Raw genomic sequence first — 20,659 nt, 5'->3', positions numbered from 1 at the left:
AATCTTTATTTTAGAAAGCTATTTTTGTTTTTTTGCCTGGTATTTTGCTAGGTAATGGTTTGGAAATGCTTTCAAATTGAAATATAATGAGATCTTCTTAAGCCTTCAAGATTGAGAGAGATTTTCTTCCACTTTTGGTCCTGAGGTGGGTGACTGACTAGCCCAATGGTAGATTCACAAACCCTGCCACAGTTTGAAGCAGTTGGGTGGAAGGTGCAGGCTGACTTAGGTTTTGCATGTTCCTTCAGCTGTTCTCTATCTGCACCTCTTGAGACGCTCAAAATTATTATGTCCTCTGCAAATGTTTCGTCTCCAATTTGGGTGACCTTGGGCTAGAGAATTCCTCCACCCCCCCCCCCCCCCCCCCCCAATTCAGTGCAGTGGTTACTGTCATTTTTTTTTTCAGTGAGAATTTGAGGACATCCTTGAACCTCCTGGTAACTGCTCGCTGTGACAGTGTGGATGAGAAAACTTGTCTTGGGCGTCTTGTGTACGGTAATCCGGCACAGCTGACTGCCGAGGAAGGGAGGCAGGGTGGTGCAGTGGTTAGCACTGCTGCCTCGCAGTGTTATGGACCTGGGTTCGATTCCACCCTCGGGCGCCTGACTGTGCAGAGTTTGCACATTCTCTCTGTCTCTGTGTGAGTCCTTCCACAGTCCGGAGATGTGCAGGTTAGGTGGGTTGGCCATGCTAAGTTGCCCCATAGTGTCAAGGGTAGAAGGTAATACACCATAATATAAGCACACCCATCCTATAGGTGAATTTGCAGAGCTATTGCTGGTGATATTTTGTGAGGGGCTTAAGGTGTCTGCAGTGCATTGTCCATGTCATTGAGCATGTACTGCTGACCTGTTGATCATGAGATTGGTGTCAGGTTTAAGGACTTTGCCTCCAATGTGCCAAATCAGCTTTCAGCCATCTGAGGAACTGACTGTTTGATAGCAATGTTGAATCTCCTAGTCAATGTCTGCCCTTGCTGACAGCAGACTCCCCAGGTATGGGAATTTATTAACATTGTCCACTGGTTTACTGTGGACCCTGATAGTCAGAGGTTAGTGTTGTGTGGTGGGAGTAGACTAGCAGAGGAAACTGTCTTCCTGATGTTTAACTTTGTGGCCACTCTCTCCTATTGCCTGCAAGAATACATTGACAGTAGTTTGGAGCTTGGCCAGAGTGTGCACGTGTGTGAACTGAGTCTGCACAATGCACTGCAATGGTAGAGTTTGAAGTGGCCTTGGTTCTGGATTGGAGGAAATGCTGACTGAATAGTTTCCTGCTCAACCTGTGCAGGAGCTCCACAATACTTTGTGGGGTACTGAGGTTTAAGTTGTGGTGTTCACAGAAGATTAGTGTAGTGAACTGAACTGAACTATCCTTTAATTACGAGCTGGCTATACTGTTCACTGAACTCTGAATTTCAGATTAAAATACCATTGTGATATTTAGCTTGAAATATATTTTTAAGCAATCAGCTCAAACAGAAGGACTTGCAATCCTATAATGTCTTTCACAGCCTTGGTGTCCTGAGCTGCTTTATAACCATTGAAATACTTTAAGTGTGGTTGCTGCAAATTTGTAGGAATGATGATAATCCATTTGTACAAATCATGTTGCCACAACAGTGACATGATAATGACCAGGTCATCTGTTTTGGCAAAGTGATTCGAAGGCTTAAATATTGGGCAGTACATTGAGAGAAAAAGCCTCCCTGTTTTTTTTTTGCGCAGTGGGCATCAGATATTTCACATCTACCTAGGTGGATGGATCAAATCTTGGTTTTACATCTCATCTAAAAGATGGCACATTGATGTTGCGGCATATCCTCGAGTACTGCACTGGGTTATGAGCCCGGGGTGTGTTCTCTGGTCTCTGCAGTGAGACATGAAACCACAATCTTCTGATTCTGAAACAAAAATGCTACCCTTCACCGCCCCCAACACCACCACCATCACCAGTTACTGATGCCTGAAATTGTAGCTAATTGGTTTTTATTTGAAGTCACAGGACAATTTTAACTGCTCGAATCTAGCTTTAAATTGCTACTTTTTTTTTAAACAATATCCACAATGTGGATTGTGAGGTTAGAAGCTATATGTAAAATGGGGGTTCAAATGCCTGGATATCTTGTGCCAAAGTTGCTGATTTGCTGGCATAGGATAGACTGGTGTCACTAACTGCAGTGCAATTTTTGGCTATCACAGGAGGAGCTTTCATATAGCAGTGGTGCTCAGTGTACTGTTGAAAAAGCAGCTGTCAAAACCGTTTTGTAAAAGTGACCATTCATCAAGAGAAGAACTTAATTAACTCTTGAAACACCCATCGGTTAGCCTTGCTTTTCAAGGTGTTCGGTAGTTGTAGGTTTAGAAGGTGTGGTCAAAGATGCTTTGAGCTGCAATGCATCTGAAAGGTGGTGAACATTGCAACCACTGCTCCTTCCATTGCCAGGACTCCAACATCTAAGGTGTTGTTTGCGATGCCCATCAAGCAGGGATCATGAACTACTTGAATATCATTGGAGTGAGGCCAATCCAGGCAAACTGAGAGTATTCTGTGAAATTGCTGACTGATATCTTCTAAACAGTGATAGGCTTTTTGTGAGAATCAGGATATATTATGCACCACAGACTTCCTAACCTCTGCCCTGATCTTGTAGCTACACTATTGATACCAATGCCCCGTTACATTTTTGGTCAATAGTAACCTGTAGGAGGCTGATTGTTGGGATTTTTCCAATGATAATGTCAAGGGAAGATGGATTCTGAGATAGTAGGAACTGCGGATGCTGGAGAATCTGAGATAACAAGGTGTAGAGCTGGATGAACAGAGCAGGCCAAGCAGCATCAGAGGAGCAGGAAGGCTGACGTTTCGGGCCTTGACCCTTCTTCAGAAAAACGTCAGCTTTCCTGCTCCTCTGATGCTGCCTGGACAGAAGATGGATTCTGTCTTGTTCGATGTGGCTGTTTCCTTGCAAATTATGTGGCACAAATCTTACTTTATCACTTCAAGCCTCATCCTTTGGGTTTGAGTCTTGTATAAGCAGAATTTTGGACAAGAAAATGATTGGATTTGGTGAAATTGATAGTCTACGGGGCAATATGTGCAATAGTGCTCAAGTCAGCCATGTCATGGAATGCTGTGTGCTTGTTTGAATGAATGTCACTTCAACTTCAACCACTTGATTATTATAACGATTTAGATTTCTCAATCTGCAGTTTATTGATGGGGTAGAAGATTAGCCATGAACTGATAAAACTTCAGAACAGACTTTATCTAAAAGACCCATCCAAATTTTTAATACTTTTAATATTAGTATTTTTATAGAAATGTGGCTTTTTCATTATATGCTTGTATACAGCATAAACCATCAGGCAATCTAGGGAACTCCTCATTGATTATTTTTTGCTCCCTTGCTTTAGCTGATCATGTTGGCTCATTCTCTATCTGGGTGCTGTCTTATTTTAACTAATTTCAATGGTGCGGATGAATTCCCAGTTCAAAGATACAAAACTGGTCATGTAAACATTAAGCACTCACCACAGAACTCCAATATTTACCCCAATTTTATGAAAACTGATGATCAGCTCATTATTACTTGGCTACTTGTGAGTGTCTGCAAAACATGGCTGCTGTGTTTCCTATATTGCAGTGGTGACTAAACTTTGAAAGTGTTAAATTCAAAGTAAAACCTGTTGGGATAAACTCAAATGTTCTCCCCCCCCCCCCCCCATGTACTACTTGGGCATTTCTGAACTGATCGGTGTTACGACTTTTGACAACAGTGTAGGTGAATACTGTGTATCTTCACATGATTTGAGTCCTGGTCTTTAAACTTGTTCTATGAATAAAAGACTTTATGTTGGGAGTTGGCTTCAGGTAATTGCATGACAGTTGCTTAATCCTACATTGTTTTGCTGATAGCAATCAACTGGGAGGGAGGAGGCCTTCTGTAATTCAGTGACACATTTGGAAACCTGAATGCTGCATCAGTTCAACAATTTCAGGTGGTGAACTTGCATAAGCTTTTTGCATATCTCAAGATTGTGAGTCAAATGTTCTATAATACTGGATGAACACTGATGCTGCTTGACCTGCTGAGGAGCAGGAAGGCCGATTTTTTTCGGGCCTAGACCCATCTTCAGAAAAGACCCTTTTTTCTGAAGATGGGTCTAGGCCCGAAATGTCAGCCTTCCTGCTCTTCTGCTGCTTGGCCTGCTGTGTTCATCCAGCTCTACACCTTGTTATCTCAGATTGTCCAGTATCTGCAGTTCCTACTATCTCTGTTCCGTAATATCTTCAGTTTTGCCTCAAGGTCATGATACAGACACAGAGGTTCCCTGCAATGAACTCCAGCTTATCTGGAGTGTCCTGTGTTATCCCCTGCTTCCTATTTATAATAGTGAAGCTCTACAGCCTGTTCACTGTGAGGTTGTTAAAGGTGCTATGTAGATGTAGGATTTTCTTTCTAAATTGTGACAATTCAATTCCCAGCCAGAATGATGTGGCTAATTTCCTTCGTTAATCATCTTTGAAGACCACACTGATACATGTTTGGAATTGATTTTACACACAGGTAATTTTGTATTTTGTGGCTTTTCCTCTGCTTAATCTATTTCTTAATGCACTTTTAATGGGTGATATGATCGCCCTTCTCCAGTCACATGACTGGTTTGCTGTAGTTTGTAGATCACATTTTAAATAATCTGTGTTTAGATTGAATTATGTTAAGCTTGTTTACTAGACTGTGTCATTTTTAAAAACAAACTCTGGCCTGTTTGCTCTAGTTCAGTAGACTGTTTACTGAAGTCTGCTGTTTAAATAGATTCTTTGTTTTACAACAGACATTTTGCTATGAATCCTATTATAAGTCCCATTCTGGCTCGCAATCACTCGCTGATGGACAGGTGTTGTTATATAGAGAAATGCTTTTATAATGCGTTGGAGGCAGTAAGTCTTTTACAAAGAAATGGAACTGAGTCTCATTGTCACTACATACTATATTCTTTGAACTTTGTAGAAACTGTCTTGGGTGAAGAGCTGCCTCTTAACATTAGAGCTAGGCTTTTTTAATGAAGTGATGCACTGTCTTACTACCCTAACTCCATGTCTCTCTGTCAGAAAGTTATGGGCGTGCCAGTGCACGGATTGGATCATCTGGTCCAGGTCAACACTCCCACCCTTGACATACCGAGGCTCCAAACTCAAGAATGAATAAAAATAGCAAAGCTGACAGCTTTGATCCTTTTCAGCATTGCACTGAAACGGTTTAAATTGTATTCACCTCTTTCCAACCTCCTGAAAATCGTCTCCCAATGAGGAGCAAATTCAGACTTGGAGTTACTTTTAAACATTTATCTCCCACAAATCATTGTTTTTTTTCTTAAAAATAAGAATCACCCCATCCAAAGGCCGAAAGTTAATACGTGAAATTTTGTCCTGGGAAGTGTCAGCCAGACTAACTGAACCGTTCCAGCATTTGCCTGTTGTGGCATTGAACAGTTGAAAACTTGCTCAGTTCGTACACAGCTATAGATTTAAGTTACAGGCTCTTGTGCTCCAATCCTACATCCATTTACTGTCCAACTAAGCAATAACAGCTCTGCTCCATTCCTGCCTCAACTCAGCTGCTATTAAAACTATAAGGTTACTTTATCTATTGTCTTGGTTAGCCCCATATCTTTTATTCTTTTATAAATTGACCTCAACCTCTGCGACCTAACTCTCACCAAACCTATCACCACCCCCGCTCACCCCCCCCCCCCCCCCCCTAAATGCCAGCTCACCATCATTGGCTCCAGGTCAGGAATTGCCTCCGTTTTAAAATTCCAGTCCCCGTTTTCATCTCTCTCCCTCCCAACCCTTGGCCTTCAGCTGCAAGGGCTGTAAACTCTGCAATTTCCACACTAAATCATTTGAGTTCTCTACCTTGCTTTAAAAAATTGCTTAAAATCTACTTATGAACATCTTGTGTGGCTCACTATCAAATTTTGTTCAATGATGTTTGTGACATGCGCAGGAATGTTTTGCTTGGTTAAAGTTGTTTTATGTGAATTGATGATGGTGAATAATGTTGTCCTCAGTTTATACTTTGCACTGGGGCCTCAAGATTGATCCTTCTAATCAGGGACTGTTATGAAGTAGTGTTAGAGATTACCAACTTCGAAATATATCAAATGACATCCAGAGTATGACTTCTCGTGATTGCAAAAGAATAAAGGTCAGGGCTGATTGCAAGATAACAAAGTGTGAAGCTGGATGAACACAGCAGGCCAAGCAGCATCTCAGGAGCACAAAAGCTGACGTTTCGGGCCTAGACTCTAATTGCAGTCATTTTACTTTTTTTTGAAAAATGAGAAAACTTAACGTGAGGGATGTTTTCCAGACCAGGGTGAAACTGGCAAAAATTGTCCAATCACTTAAGGGTTTCAGGGTTTGCAAGAAGAATGAGTTAACAGGCTGACTGGCCACAGCCCTCTTCTTATACAGATAAGAAGAAGCATTACCTTTCAGTCCTTTCCATTCTTGGGACGTGGTATTGACAAAAAGGGTGGCATTTATTGCTCTTTTGGTAGTTTTCCTAAAGGCAGTATTGTGATTGTTGTCTTGGGCAGCTGATGTCAGGTTAGGTTCAACTGCTTTGGTTTGAGTCCACTTCAGAGGGCTAATGACTTAACCACTTCAGATGGAGTTGCATGTTGAGCCCGGACCCAGATGAAGGCAACACTTTTTCTGCCTTAAGTGAACCATTTTGAGGTTTTGTAATAACCCACTCGTCTCAGAATGACTTTTATTGACATCAGATCTCGAGTTGCAGACTTTTCAAACTGTATTCAAGTTTTTAAACTGCCTCTGGAATTCTGTTCAGGTCCTATGTTGTCATCTAATACTGTATGGAATACTACCATAAGTCATTTCTTTTACACAATGTGCACTAGTAATTTGGCAAATCCTGGAACAAGATCATGGCAGTGATTTAGAGGATTCACTGTATCACAGATTAACTGTGTGCCACAATTCGAATCATCATGAGGATTTTCATTCTTGGCTCAATAGGTAACATTCTTGTCTCTGATCCAGAAAGTTGTGAATTCAAATCCCAAACCAGATATGAGTTTGTAATCTAGATAGATATTCACTTCCAGAGTAATACAGACAAAACACTGAATCACAGAATTATTCTCGTACAGAAAGTGGCCCTTCTGCCCGTCATGTCTGCACCTGCTCTGAGCATTTTGACTTGGTGTCAGCCTCCTCCCTTTTCCACGTCCTGCTGCGTATTGTTCTTATTTAAATAGCCGTCTAATACCATCTTTGCCTCAATAGAACCTGCGTCCACCACACTTGCACCATGACCACTGGCAGTGTGGTCAAGTTTTTCTGCCCTACATTGCATTTACTTCTTTTGCAGAAAACACTTTAAATCTGTGCATTCTGGCTCTGGATCCACTTACGAGCAGGAATCATTTATATCCGCTTTCTTCTCTGTCCAAACCCATCAATGTTTTGAAAATTTCAATCATATATTCTCTAGCCTTCTCTCCTCCAAAATAGACAGTCCTGACTTATCCCCTCAATCTTCATAACTGAAGTGTCTCATTCCCTGGAATTATTGTGCACTCTTCCCTAATGCGTTAAGTTTAGCATCCCGGAAGTGTACACAATACCCCAGTAGAGGTCTGTGTTCTATATAGCATAGCCTACCTGCCTCTTGAATTGCATGATCCTATCAATGAACAAAAACAAATTTGCTGGAAAAGCTCAGCAGGTCTGGCAGCATCTGTGGAGGAGAAAAACAGAGTTAAAGTTTCTGGTCTGGTGACCCTCCCTCAGAACTGTTCCTCAGTTCAGACCTCAATGCTCAACTCTGACCTCTGGAGGCCAAATGTTAAGGAAAACCTGGTTGGAAACAGGATGAACACAGCAGGCCGAGCAGGAATGTTTGACGTTTCAGGTCCTCTGCTGGTTGGCCTGCTGTGTTCAACCAGCTTCACAGTGTTATCTCAGATTCTCCAGCATCGGCAGATCCTACTATCTCTGGTAAAGAAAACTGTTTGGTTTGAGAACACTTCATTTGTGTTTTGCCTTGTATTTTCTTTAAGGATCAATCAGTGTCTGTTGTGATGAGCTGTAATTGCCACTCAGCTGGCAGCAGACCAGTTTCATGGCTGTGGACTCACCAATTACCACTTTTCCTTTCCCTGTTGGCAACGATTCGAATTCTGCAATAGTTGTATTAAATCCTTAACAGCGACGTTTTGCAATGACGAGGGTGTTATCTAAATGAAAGTTGCTGCACTTGAAGAGTAGCAAGTCAGTGTGGCATATGGGACACCATTCTTTGCTCAACCAACATTTGTCTGATCATGCACCTTGTTACTATGGGATGTTGCACCATTCATTGCTAGTCTGCATGTAATAGTTACTAAAATCCAAAGTGACATGTTGTGTTCTGAATTTTTTGTGACATTTGAGTGATGGCAAAAGATGCTGTTATCAATATTTTGGCTTTCCAGTTCAGTTCTCTTGGCAGACTGGAGAGCTAATGCTGTTTTGCCATGTGAGTTTGACTCTGTTTTTGTCTTTCAACATTTCGCCCAGTGGTTTAATCAACGGCATACTGAGAATTGTATATCTGACTGGAAAAGATTTAGAGAAACCTTTGTTTATGCTGTTTCTGCACTTTGCTGAATAACTAATAGATTACATCTTGCTGACAAAAAAAACTTCAAAGGTGTTTGTGATGTGTACACATTTCAGCATACCACATCTTTTGATTCTGTCTAGTTCTTAATTGCTCTATAACTTTTTTCTTTTTCCTTTTTTTAAAAAAAAGAACATTACTCCATGCTGTCTGAAATTTCAGGTCTCGTTCCTTTAATGGCTTAGAACTGTGTTTTGATCTAAAGGGTTCAAGAAGTTGACGTTTGATTAACAGCATCAAGTTTAAGACTATGTCTGGAGTCATGTTGACGAGTGAATTTTAAAAGATGTGGATGCTTTGGGAATTGCGGTTTTAAAAGTTGTGTGGGTAGAGATGAAATACAACAGAGAAACAAACTACTCAGCTCAAATGCTCAATACTGAAATTTATGCTTCATATGAGCTTTTTCTCATCCTACTTCATCTCATGTTATTGACCTTCTTAGAAGCAACATTGGCCAGCCTGTGGGACATCAAGCACAATGTGTTGTACGGCTGCTCTGTGTCCTTGAAGTTGCCAATTTGTTTGGACAGTTTGTGCATAAATGCCCTGATGTGATGTGTTATTAGATCTAATCTGAAAATATTTTAACCCTGTTTTCAAAGTGCAACCTGAGTATTTTTGTGTGAACTACTGTGCTTTCAATTGAAGTTATTTCACATAGATTTGAGGATGAAGTTATTAAGTATCTTCTCTGTTCTTTCAGAATAAGTGCAAGGGATATTTGTTACATGAAAGTCCAATCTGAATCTGTGATATAACTTAATTGCAGAGGAAAACTTAGGCTGGAAAATTACATTTAATTCAGATATCTCAAAAATACTGAAGTCACTTGATCCATTTCGCTCATTACAATCAGCAGTTAACAATTTCTGCATTTTGCTGTCAGAGCACCTAACTACCACCTGACTTGTAGCAGTGATAATGGGAACTGCAGATACTGGAGAATCCAAGATAACAAAATGTGGAGCTGGATGAACACAGCAGGCCAAGCAGCATCTCAGGAGCACAAAAGCTGATGTTTCGGGCCTAGACCCTTCATCAGGGCAAAGGGTCTAGGCCCGAAACGTCAGCTTTTGTGCTCCTGAGATGCTGCTTGGCTTGCTGTGTTCATCCAGCTCCACACTTTGTTACCACCTGACTTGTTTTGGTCTCCTACTGATTATCCATGGTATTGACCAACAGGCTTTCCAGCATCAAGCCCTAAACTTTTCTTGTACCATTGATGTCAAGAGAAGATGAGTGGTCTTTGTCTTCTGTTTGCTCAAACTGTCCAAATTCTCTTGGCACTGAGTAAAGACTCCAAAACCATCAAATTTTACAGAAGTTGGAAAGGAAATTTTACCAGAATATTCTTCTTTGCTAGAACACCAATCTGCAACTATATTAAAAATGTTTTTGCGAAACACCATTGGATATTTTTAAACTATATTATGCTATAAAGTAGCATTGATAATATACAATATCCTTCTATTGTCATGAGTAGTCCATTGTAGGAGTACAGTGAAAAGTTTCTGTACTGCCATGGTGGCATGTTAGTTACACGTACCTAGGTACAATTCTTGGATATAGCAGTGGAATAAAAGTGATTGCATTACTTAGATGAAAAATAAGCCAAAAATAGGACATCGTTAAAGAGTTGACAATACAGTAAGTAGGAAATTTCAAATAGACATTATTGTGTAACAGCTCAGTGCAGGCTTTACATGCGTAATCTGACCGCCCATGCCAGACCCCAGTCCAACTCCATCCCCGTTCAGCAACAAGCTCCAGGCTACTCCATGTGAACACTCGGCTGCTCCAAGGTAAGTACCAGGACTGCCATCCCTGTGCCAATCTCCACCCAGGGCTCCCTGCCCGCGTGCAGCTCCAGGGCTGCTTCCTCACGGGCTGCCCTGGGACCCGCGGCCCACATGCTGCTCAGCTGCTGATGTCTGCCGCTGCCCCGGTATTTGCCTGTGGTGCTGAGAGGAGAGAAGGGTAAAAGAAACGAAAAGCACAAAAGAATAGGCAGAGCAGAGGAGCTCTGGTGGGATCTTGTCACGTCACCTGACACCTGAGTTTTATTTTGACAGGTCTGTAATGGCCAAAAGCACATTTTAAGGGATATCATAAAACAGAACAGACAAGGAAGTTAGAGTTAGGAATTACTGACCTTCAAGATCTGTCCAACTGAAGGCATGGCCACCAGTGTTGGGAATATTAGCATTGAGGTTGTGTGGGAGTCCAGAAGTAAAGGAAGGAAAAAGTCTTGAGTTTTGGGGCTTGAGAGGGAGGCAGGAAAGGGAGACCATCTTGGGGTTCAAAAACGAGAATGAATTGTAAAGAGTGCCAATATGGGACTATGAATATGGTGGTAATGGGTGATTGTGACTTGATGTGAGCTAGGCCTTTTTTAAATCCTCCAAGTTTCTGGAAGTTTCTAGATGCTTCAAACGTCCAACAGTGTCTTGATAGTCTTTACCTGCTTGTGGTATCTCCCAGTTTTGAGAACTTGCTAGCTATCGTTCTTTCAAGTGCCATCTTCTCCTGAGAACATTTAAATCCACAGGCACCTTTTTATGTTACTTCTCCAATTGGGCCATCTCTGTGGGCGGGGGGGGGGGGGGGCGGGCGTTGCTGGAGATGGCATAAGCAGCTTGTTTGATCTGCACAAGAAGAACATTTTATCTCCAACTGATCCTCATCCACGACTTGTACATGCTCGCCTATTGGTATTGTTGGCTAGTGCTCAGGAAGATCACTGTTGTAATCTCAACTAAAATCAGCTAATTTGGTAAAACTTGGATCAAATGTGAAACCATTACTTACACGAACGCACTGTCTAAAGGGATTAAAGGATAGGATTTAATAAGCCTACAATGGTAAGGCCATGCCTGACATGCTGAGCATATTTTGATTTTACCCAAGAAAGAATACACGTACCCTAGAGATTACACACTGTATACTGAAGATTCGCTAGCCTGGTTCCTGGGAAGAGGAGATGAGGCAGGACTGAGGAGATAAAGCCCATTAGCCCATGGTTTTTAGCGAAACAAATGGAAGTCTAATTGACACCTACCATTCTTAAGGGATCGCATGGAGTAGGTGTGAGAAAATATTTTACCTTGCTGGAGAATTTAGAATGCAAGGTCTCAGAGTAAGTGATAGACCATTTTGGAATGAGTTGAGAATTTCATTGAGATGGGAGCCTTTGAAATTAACCCCTCAGTGCAGAATCTCTCCTGTATAGAAGCAGGCCATTTGGCCCATTCAGTTCACTCTCTGACCCTCCAAAGAGAGTGTACTGCCTACCCTGTCCCTGTAACCTGGTGGCTAATCCACCTAGCCTGCAGATCCCTGGACACTATATGGGCAATTTAACATGGCTGATCCACCTAACCTGCACATCTTTGGACCGTGAGAGGAAACCACAGCACCCGGAAGAAACCCGCGCAGACACACGGAGAATGTGCAAACACCACACAGTCACCCGAGGGTGGAATTGAACCCGGGTCCCTGGCGCTGTGAAGCTGCAGTGCTAACCACGGATCCACTGTGTTGCCCGCTTGGTGTTAGATGCTCTGTCGTTGTGTATATTTAAGACAGATATTGGTAAGATTTTTGTATACTAAAGGCTTTAAGGGATGTAGGGACAGAAAGGGATAGTGGAGTTGAGGCGGAAGATTAGCCATGAGCATGATGGATGGTGGGGCAGACTCACCATTCTTAAATATACCTTTTCTTTTTAAGCAGGTTTCAGAACACACTGGGTACGATATTTAAGACACAAGCAGTTAAACCGTATGATGAGTAATACAATTCCCGCTTGTAAATGTCAACATACGCTTGATCTTTTAATTAGGAATTTTGCAGCCTTCTGGACTCTGAACTGAACATTTGGGTTCAACATTTTCATACCATAATTTCTCTTGTTTCCTATACTTTGCTTGTTTCAGTTTTTCTCATTTTTCTTTCAGTCAGTTGCCGTCCTGCTCAAGGCACATCTTTGGTTGCTTTGTTGTTTTCCTGCCCCATCAAAACTCCTTTGACCCTGGAAAATGAACTCTTCCATCATTCGATCTCTCCCATCATTCATTTTATTCTTCCCTTTTTGTCTTTTGTTGCAACTGCCCCTTGCTCAAATTCTATTAAGTCTCCAACTTCTCCCAGTTCTGGTGAAAGGTCATCAGCTTGAAGTGCTATTCTATTTCTCTGCACAGATGTTGCTTCACTTGCTTAGTAATATATTCATTTGTCTCTTATGACCAATGAGACAGGCATAGTTATAGTTTAACTTCTCAACTAATTGTAACACCGCTGACAGAGCAGCACTCCCGCAGTACTGCAGAGGCTTGCCATCCTTAATTTAGTTCTCAGCTGTAAAGTGGATCTTGAACACGCAATCTCTGACTCTGACGTATGAATTCTATCAAATAACTAAGTCAAGTGGTGCTGAAAGGGTTTACTTTGAAAGGTATCGGATATGGTCCAGGTGAATTTGAGGTTGGCGTTTAAAGGAGTTGGTAAAGTTGATGAACTGTTCAACTCATGGGAATACGAGGCAGCGCTGATGCAGTCATCAGTGTAGCAGAGGAAGAGGTGACGGGTGGTGCTGGTGTAACAGCGAAAGAGGGACTGTTCCACTGCACCCTATGAAGAGGTAGGCATAGCTGAGACTCATACAGGTGCCTGTAGCTAACCCTTTAGTTTGTAGGAAGTGGGAGGAGTTAAAGGAAAAGTTGTTGAGGGTAGGGACAAGTTCCGGTAAGCAGTCTCACTAGGGAGTGACAACTGGTGGTGAATTTAGCCTGAAGGTCACCATGCCGTGGAGAAGTTTGAAGTTGAGAAGATGTGATCTTGGTCATCACAGGAATCGAACCATCATTGTTGGCATCACATTTGAGCTAAATGACCTGCATACAGAGCAGAGGACACTGTCTGCTTTCTTAACAGTGCACTTCTTTCCTGCCTCCTTTAATGACTTATGCACATACACACCCAGCTCTCTGCTCCTGCATACACTTAAAGTAGTACTCTGAGACAGAAGAAACTGCAGATGCTGGAAGCTAGAGTCAAAAAATGTGGAGCTGGAAAAGCACAGCAGGTCAGACAGCATCCGAGGAGCAGGAAAGCGAACGATTTGGGTCGGAACCCTCTTCCCTTTATCCTGTCTCTGTGTGTTCTTTATGCCAAAATATAGAAACTGCTAAATTGGAAATTGGGGTGTAACTGGTAAGCAATTCCTTGCCAGTTTCTGGCTAATCAGATTCTCCGCTTCATTCTGGGTGGTTATTTTGATTTCTGTTCGTAGCAACCTTGGAATGCGGGAACTAAAAGTTAATTGAGTTTGGAGAAGGGGCAGGATGGTCTACAGATACTTGATGGATTCCTGGAATGGGTCACCTATACCTCGTATGTGATAGCATGATCCTTCTTTCCCAACATTTTCTACAAGACCTGAATTTATCAGACCTGAGAGGTCGAAACACCTGAACTTGTTGAGGCTCTTTATTTACACTGCCCCCCCCCCCCACACCACCCCCGAACCCCCTTGAAAACAGGGGCCTGAAGGGTGAACTGATGTGGCCCTGTACAATTGTAGAAGGCTGGACATAAAGATGATGTTTCCCCTTGGCACTGAAACCAAAACTGAAGGATCATTAATATACTTTAGCCATGACAAATCCAATAAGGAATTCAGGAGAAATCTTTTTATTGCTGGAGACTGGTGAAAAAGTGGAACTCAGTTCCACAATAATGAGTTGAGGCAAATAGCATGAATACATTTAAAGGACAACTAGACAAGTTTAGGATGCAGATAGGAATGCGAAGGTTTTATTGATTTTTGGGTGCAGTGTGGTAGGCGGAAGCTGAATAGGAACCTGTTTTAGCTCAATGAATTTGAGATACTTAAGCTAAAAATCACACCCTCTTTTTAAATGTTTTATTTGAAGTAACACAACTTAACTTTTGAACCAAGCTTTGTAAACGTGAGAGGAAAAATCTCTAGTCATGCAGTTTTATGACCAAGCTCGGCCCTTGTTAAACTGAAGCCTGTTCAGGTTAGTTTTAAACTGTTTGAAGAAAACGAACAAATCCTATTGGTGTCCTGAGACCAAAATCCCTCCCTCAACCAGCACTGCCAGAATAAAACCAGATCAACTGGCCTTCATTTCCATTTACTTCTGATGTTAAACTGCTGTGTCTGCATACTAAATATAAAATAATTCAAAGCACAGGAATGGCATGAACTCTGAGGTGCTTTGCAAATGCAAGCATTTTCTTTTGCTCCCGAATGTTGGCTATACACTGATTATAGAGGGATACGGAGTTTCTTCACTTCACATGGAGGGTTAATAGTTGTATTTCCTTAAAGTCAGTTGAAACAAATTAAACCAAATTGAACGAAATTACATGCTAACAGCCCCTTAAGGGGTACTGGAATGATAATCAAATGTTCAAATTAAAATTACAATACTTGAATTGAAATGCTGTTTCGTGTGCACAACTAAATGCACTGTAATGCCTCCGCAGTGCTCAGTCTATGGAAGGTTTTGAGCATTATTTTGACAGTGTGCTCCCTCGACAGGGTACCTGGGCATAACTGTGGCTGCACAGAGTGTGTAGTTGGCAGCCAGATGCCCTTATTGACCACCAGCTCCTGGACCTGTTTATGTCTACCTTTTTGGAGAAGCTCAGGAGCTGACCCATTACCAAGTCCTGTGATGTACCTCCCTCAATACTGAGTCACCAAAGATCAGGAGCTTGTGACTGAAGTGCAAACAAAATGCATAACCAGCCCATCAGCACATGAAATAGGGGTTACAGGCTTATATACTTAGTGTAGCTCAGTAATCAGATTGAGGCAGAGAGTTGACCTGGAGATCAATCTGTCACTGCTTACTACACATGCGATCAGAGAGGTAAACTTAGAAGTGAGTGGTGATCTAATGTACAAGACATCATCCAGTGTTTTTTTTTAACCAAACTGCCCCCCCCCCCCCCCCACCTGTGACTTGCAGCAGCTAAGAGAAATGGGTGGGGGGTGGGTGAGGTGGAATGATGGGAAGAGAAAACATTTTAGATTAATGTTAACGATTAATATATATAAAGCCTGTAAACCAAAGGCGGTATATGTGACACAATAGGCTGCGGATTTCTTTTTGTGTATGAATGCTTGTCATTTTGTGGGCTGTGTCTAACAGCAGCTGTTGGGAAGCTGGTCCTTTGCCAGCTTTGGGAGTGAGCGGGCAGGACACATTCTTCAGAGTTCACATGTAAATCACTGATATAGTATGACAGCGAGTCACTGTCTGCTGAAGTGGAAATGCAAGACATGTTTCTTATTCTGCACAGCTGGGAGCTTTCGATATGATCTCTGATTTAAGATTAAGCTTGACTTTGGTTGCCTTTTCATGTGTGAGTACACAACTGTTTTTTTAAAATAAGGCTGCCTGTAGGTTAGTAGAAGCCTTTTCTCAACTTTCCACATTCTGTTTTGAATTAGTGACATTTTATAGTTGCATTGTTCAGTACTCTACGCACCCTTGAATGGTGAATTGAGTGAAGAGGTTCCAGGCTGGATTAAACTCCTCACATCACCCTCGTGTTTTCTTAAAAATCCAGCAGGAGAAGGGATTGGATTTTGAGCCATTCAGGCTGCTGCTCTAAGTTCCAGAATATATGGTCTAATTAATGTATAGGTAACTCTTGGTAGAGTTTTTCCTACTAAACAGGGTATTCCTTAAGACAATATACAAAGTGTTTGGAGTACAGTCACTACATTGAGTTAATGATTTGATTTGAGTGAAGCTGCTGTTTTTTACACTGATAGTCAAGTGTTGTTCTAATTTGAAGTTGAACTTTTATTTTTACCAAAGCAAACTCCTGCACCCTTGACCACCTCGCTTAATCCTGGATATTGGCCCATATCTTGCTGACACAAGGCATATTTTGCTGTTGGATAGCTTGAATATCATTAGCCCTATAACCTATTGAGTTGATGAAACCACAGCAAGAGCAACAGACTATCTCCTTTAACGAATGAGATTTAATAAACAAGAAAAAAACAACAGAGTTGAGGAGGAAATTGGAGTCAACTCGGGGACAGGGGAAAGATTGGACTCAAAAAAAGAAGAAAAGTTCAATTGTATATTTTAACTTCTAAAAGCATTATAGCAGATGAAACAGCACGGTTTGTTTTATATCCTTTCTGGGCTAGAAAACTGCATTAGCAATCATCATTGTTAAAAGGTGCCTTATTCTTTTAATCAGCAGACTTAATTTAATGTGGCATGTTTTAATGTTGAAATTCAGCAGTTCCTTAAAATCAGCAGAAAAGTTGAAGGTGAGAGGTCACTTATGCGAAACCAATAGAAGAACAGCCTGCAAGTTCTAAATATTCACAACTTGATACATCTCCCTCCCCTTTTGCTCGTGCCTCCCCCCCCCCCCCCCTCCCCAACTTTCGCTCGCCCCGCTTTCACATTAATAACAGCATGTGTTGTTTAACACTGTTTTATTTTTAGGAAGATTCGGTTCATCAATTAACAAATCTTTTAATGGAGAAACTGTGCCAGCATTTTGAACAGGAACTCCCTGCTGTTTATTGAAGAACATGAAGCTAATGTTTTATCTTTCAGAGTTATTAACAAACTGGCAAGAATTTTAGTGCTTAAGCTTGATCTGTCAAGTTTGCAAGTAATGCTGATCCACAAAACTTTATATTAATGCAAAGCATGAAGTAACTAATACCAAAGAAGTTAAGTTGAAATTCCTGTTTGAGAAGGAAGCACAGTGCTTGTCCTTCAACCTCTATTTTTGCTTCTGTTAACTGTTTGCATACAGATGTCAGTTTACCGTCTCAAGTCAGAAGAATTTAAGCACAAGGAAGGCAATTTCATACAGGGTTCAGTGCCTACCTTTAAAGACCAAATCCATTGCCATCAGACCCCATCATAAATTGTAAGACCAAACCGTTATAGTCCTAGTGATACAGACTAGAAATAGACCATTTGGTCCAGACAGTTCATGCCGAACATAATTCTAAACTGAACAAGTCCCATCTGTCTGGTCCTGGCCCATGTTCCTCCAAACCGTTCCTGTTTGTGTACTTACCGAAGTGTCTTTTCAATGCTGTAATTGTGCCCATGTTCACTATTTCCTCAGGATGTTCATTCACACACGAACCACCCCCTGTATTTTTAAAAAAAAAGCCCCTCATTTTAAAATTTTTTAAAAATTTCTCTCCAGTTGCCTTTAAAAAAAATATGCCCCCTACTCTTGAAATCCCCATCCTCAGACACCTACCATTAACGCAATACCACTCCTGATTTTATAAACTTCTGTAAAGTCACCTCTCAAGCACCTAAGCTCGAGTGGGGAAAAAAATGTCCTGGCCGATCCAGCCTAACTCAAACCCTCCATTTAATTCTATCAGCCTACCTGCCGATTGTCTGAGACTAAACCAGACTTGTCTCAGACTTCTCTTTGAACCTAAGGTGAAATTCGGACTCCATATCCTCTCCATCACAAAGATCATCTCCTTGTATCTTTGCAGCATTGCCTCTTGCTACCCCTGCTCTCGCTGCAGGCACTCGCTTCTGCATCTTAATTGCCTGTCGACTTGACCGTTTCAATGATTTCTTGGCTGGCTGTTCATCTTCCATCATCAATAAACTTGATGAAATCAACATATGTGCCTGTCAAATAACCTATTGCCAAGTCTGATTCATTGAAACCCTTGTACTCTAAAGACCTCATTCTTTCAAATCCCTCTCCAGCTATGCCCTTCTCTATCTTTATAGTCTCACATTCCACCTCCCAAGGCACATGAACCTCTTTTTTTTTTTAATTCTGGCTTCTTTCCTCCATCTTGCACTCTTGCTCACTTGATCACTCACTCTGGTCACCTATCCTAATATTACGTCATTGGGTGTCGAATGGTGTTTCATAATCATGACTGTGAGGTGCCTTAGGACATCTTACCACATCGAATGTATATCATAAGTGCAAGTTTGTGTTTCAACAAGAGTCTGTTGTTGAAATTCCCAGGTTCTAACCACCCTTTACACTGAAATTGTGCCAAATGATTGAGCTGGTTGGAGAGCTGTTGGTGAAACCTGTCAACAAGTAACACAATACCTGCATAGCTAAGTGTTGAAAGAGATTGCATCTTGCATGCTTCAGTGCATTTGAGTGCTTACCATGGAGGTAGAACAAGGACATTCTGCATTTATATAGCATCTTGAAGACCAAAGGATATCTCAAGTTGCTTTCTAGCAAATGTCCCTGGATGCCATATATTCAGTTACAACAATTTGTGCGCAGCAAAATTTTTTCAAACTGTAATGAGATATATAATCAGAAATTCTACTTTTAGATGTGTTTGAGAGCTAAATATCGGCCAGTACAAAGGAAAGAACTTCCCTTGCTCAAAATTGCAATAGCAAAGCGTTATGGAGAACAGATGACGAATAAGGAGAAACTATTTCCATACATGGGAAACACTAAAATTGAGGATGTAGTGTAACACTTGAAGGTAGAGCTTTTAGGGGTGAAATTAGGAGATATTTGTGCACAAATAGCAAATGATGCAAGATCAGTTGTTAATTTTGAATCTGAAGTTTTTGTTGGGAAGCGTTAGGGGATACAGGGCAAAGGCAACAGTGTAACTTGCTCACGTACCAATCATAATATCATAAATGGCAGAAAATAGCCAAGGGACCTTTTTTAAAATAAAACTTCATGGGATGAAGATATCACTGGCTGGGCCTGCATTTGTTATTCATCACTTAACGCTGTTTAGGCAGGTCATTTCACTCCCTCCTGCTGGAACCTTTGCCTAGGGCTGTCTAGTCCTCTAGAGAAAACAAACACATTCACTTCAGACACGTAACAGGTCGCCAAGGGGTAAATAATACTGAACTCTACAAAAAGACTGACAAGATGATTAGTATCAAATAGTTAAAAAGCAAAGTGGGGAGATGTGAAAGATCATCTTGTGCATTAAGAATACACACTCCCGCCCAGCAGAAGCGCTGGTAGGAGAGGAAAGAGCATTGGGAGTAGATAACGATACATGAGTAGGGCTAGAAATATTGGTTACATCTTGATTTTGGCTGGTAACTGACTGTCGCCTTAGAGCCCCCTGAAAGGAAGTGCCACTCTTGAATGTATTCACTACTTCGATCTGCAATGGAGAGAATGAGAAAGTTTGTTCAAGGTGGAGATACAAGATTAATGTGCCTGGGAATCTCTAATGTACAAATAGGATTCAGTTAGCAAAAGGAAAATCATACAGGTCCCTATTCTTTGGTAATACTGCAGCAAAATAATGGAAAATTTAAACAAATGCATTCTGACTAATCCAGAAAATCCAAAGTTAGCCAACATGGAAATGTTTTGCAGCTTCCGGTTTTTCACCAGAATACAAATTATTAAATAAATTAATAGATTTAATTAAACCTGGCCTGTGTTCTCTTGCACAATATTTAAACAATATATATTTTCAGTTATCATATAATTACTCAAAACAGATGGGAATAATCCACATTATGACTTCCAATGCAATAATTCAAGACTAACACATTAAATTTATTATAAGCTATTAAAAACAAAGCTCAAAATGGTAGTTTGCTTTCTTTCCATGGATGCTGTCTGACCTGCTGTGATTTCCAGCATTTTTGTTTTCAGTATAGATTCCAGCATGTGCAATAATTTGCTCTTCAATCAACTGTGGTTATATGGTTACCATTCAACCAGGTTTTTACTCTAGATTTTTGTTCATTGAATTCAAAGTTCACTATCTGGCATAGTAGGATTTGAACCCATGTCCCTAGAACACTAGTTTGGGAAGTCTTCCGTGGCTCTACTCCAGTGGCATCATCATAATAGCACCACCACCCCTTCAGTAATCTGTTTGCGCTGTCCTGGAGATTTATAGATGTGTTGAGTTATTGGGAGTTCCAACACTGCTGG

At 41.3% G+C, this 20,659-nt stretch overlaps 1 protein-coding gene across 9 annotated transcripts in view; it reads left to right on the top strand.

Moving 5' to 3' along the window:
• Nucleotides 1-20,659, top strand: part of ppfibp2b (PPFIA binding protein 2b) — a 247,441-nt gene that overhangs the window by 50,317 nt on the left and 176,465 nt on the right. For 5 of the 9 annotated variants that reach the window (XM_059652101.1, XM_059652098.1, XM_059652100.1 and 2 more), the window contains exon 1: nt 15,972-16,099. The exons of the other annotated variants lie outside the window; for them this stretch is intronic. The gene's annotated coding sequence lies outside the window, so the exon portion shown is untranslated. Of the gene's footprint in view, nt 1-15,971; nt 16,100-20,659 lie in introns of those variants that run through there. 9 annotated transcript variants of the gene reach the window in all.

The sequence above is a fragment of the Stegostoma tigrinum genome, chromosome 17 (assembly GCF_030684315.1).
Source record: "Stegostoma tigrinum isolate sSteTig4 chromosome 17, sSteTig4.hap1, whole genome shotgun sequence".
Lineage (NCBI taxonomy): Eukaryota > Metazoa > Chordata > Chondrichthyes > Orectolobiformes > Stegostomatidae > Stegostoma > Stegostoma tigrinum.
Note: the sequence above shows the minus strand (reverse complement) of the source record. Positions and strands in the feature narration are given on the sequence as shown.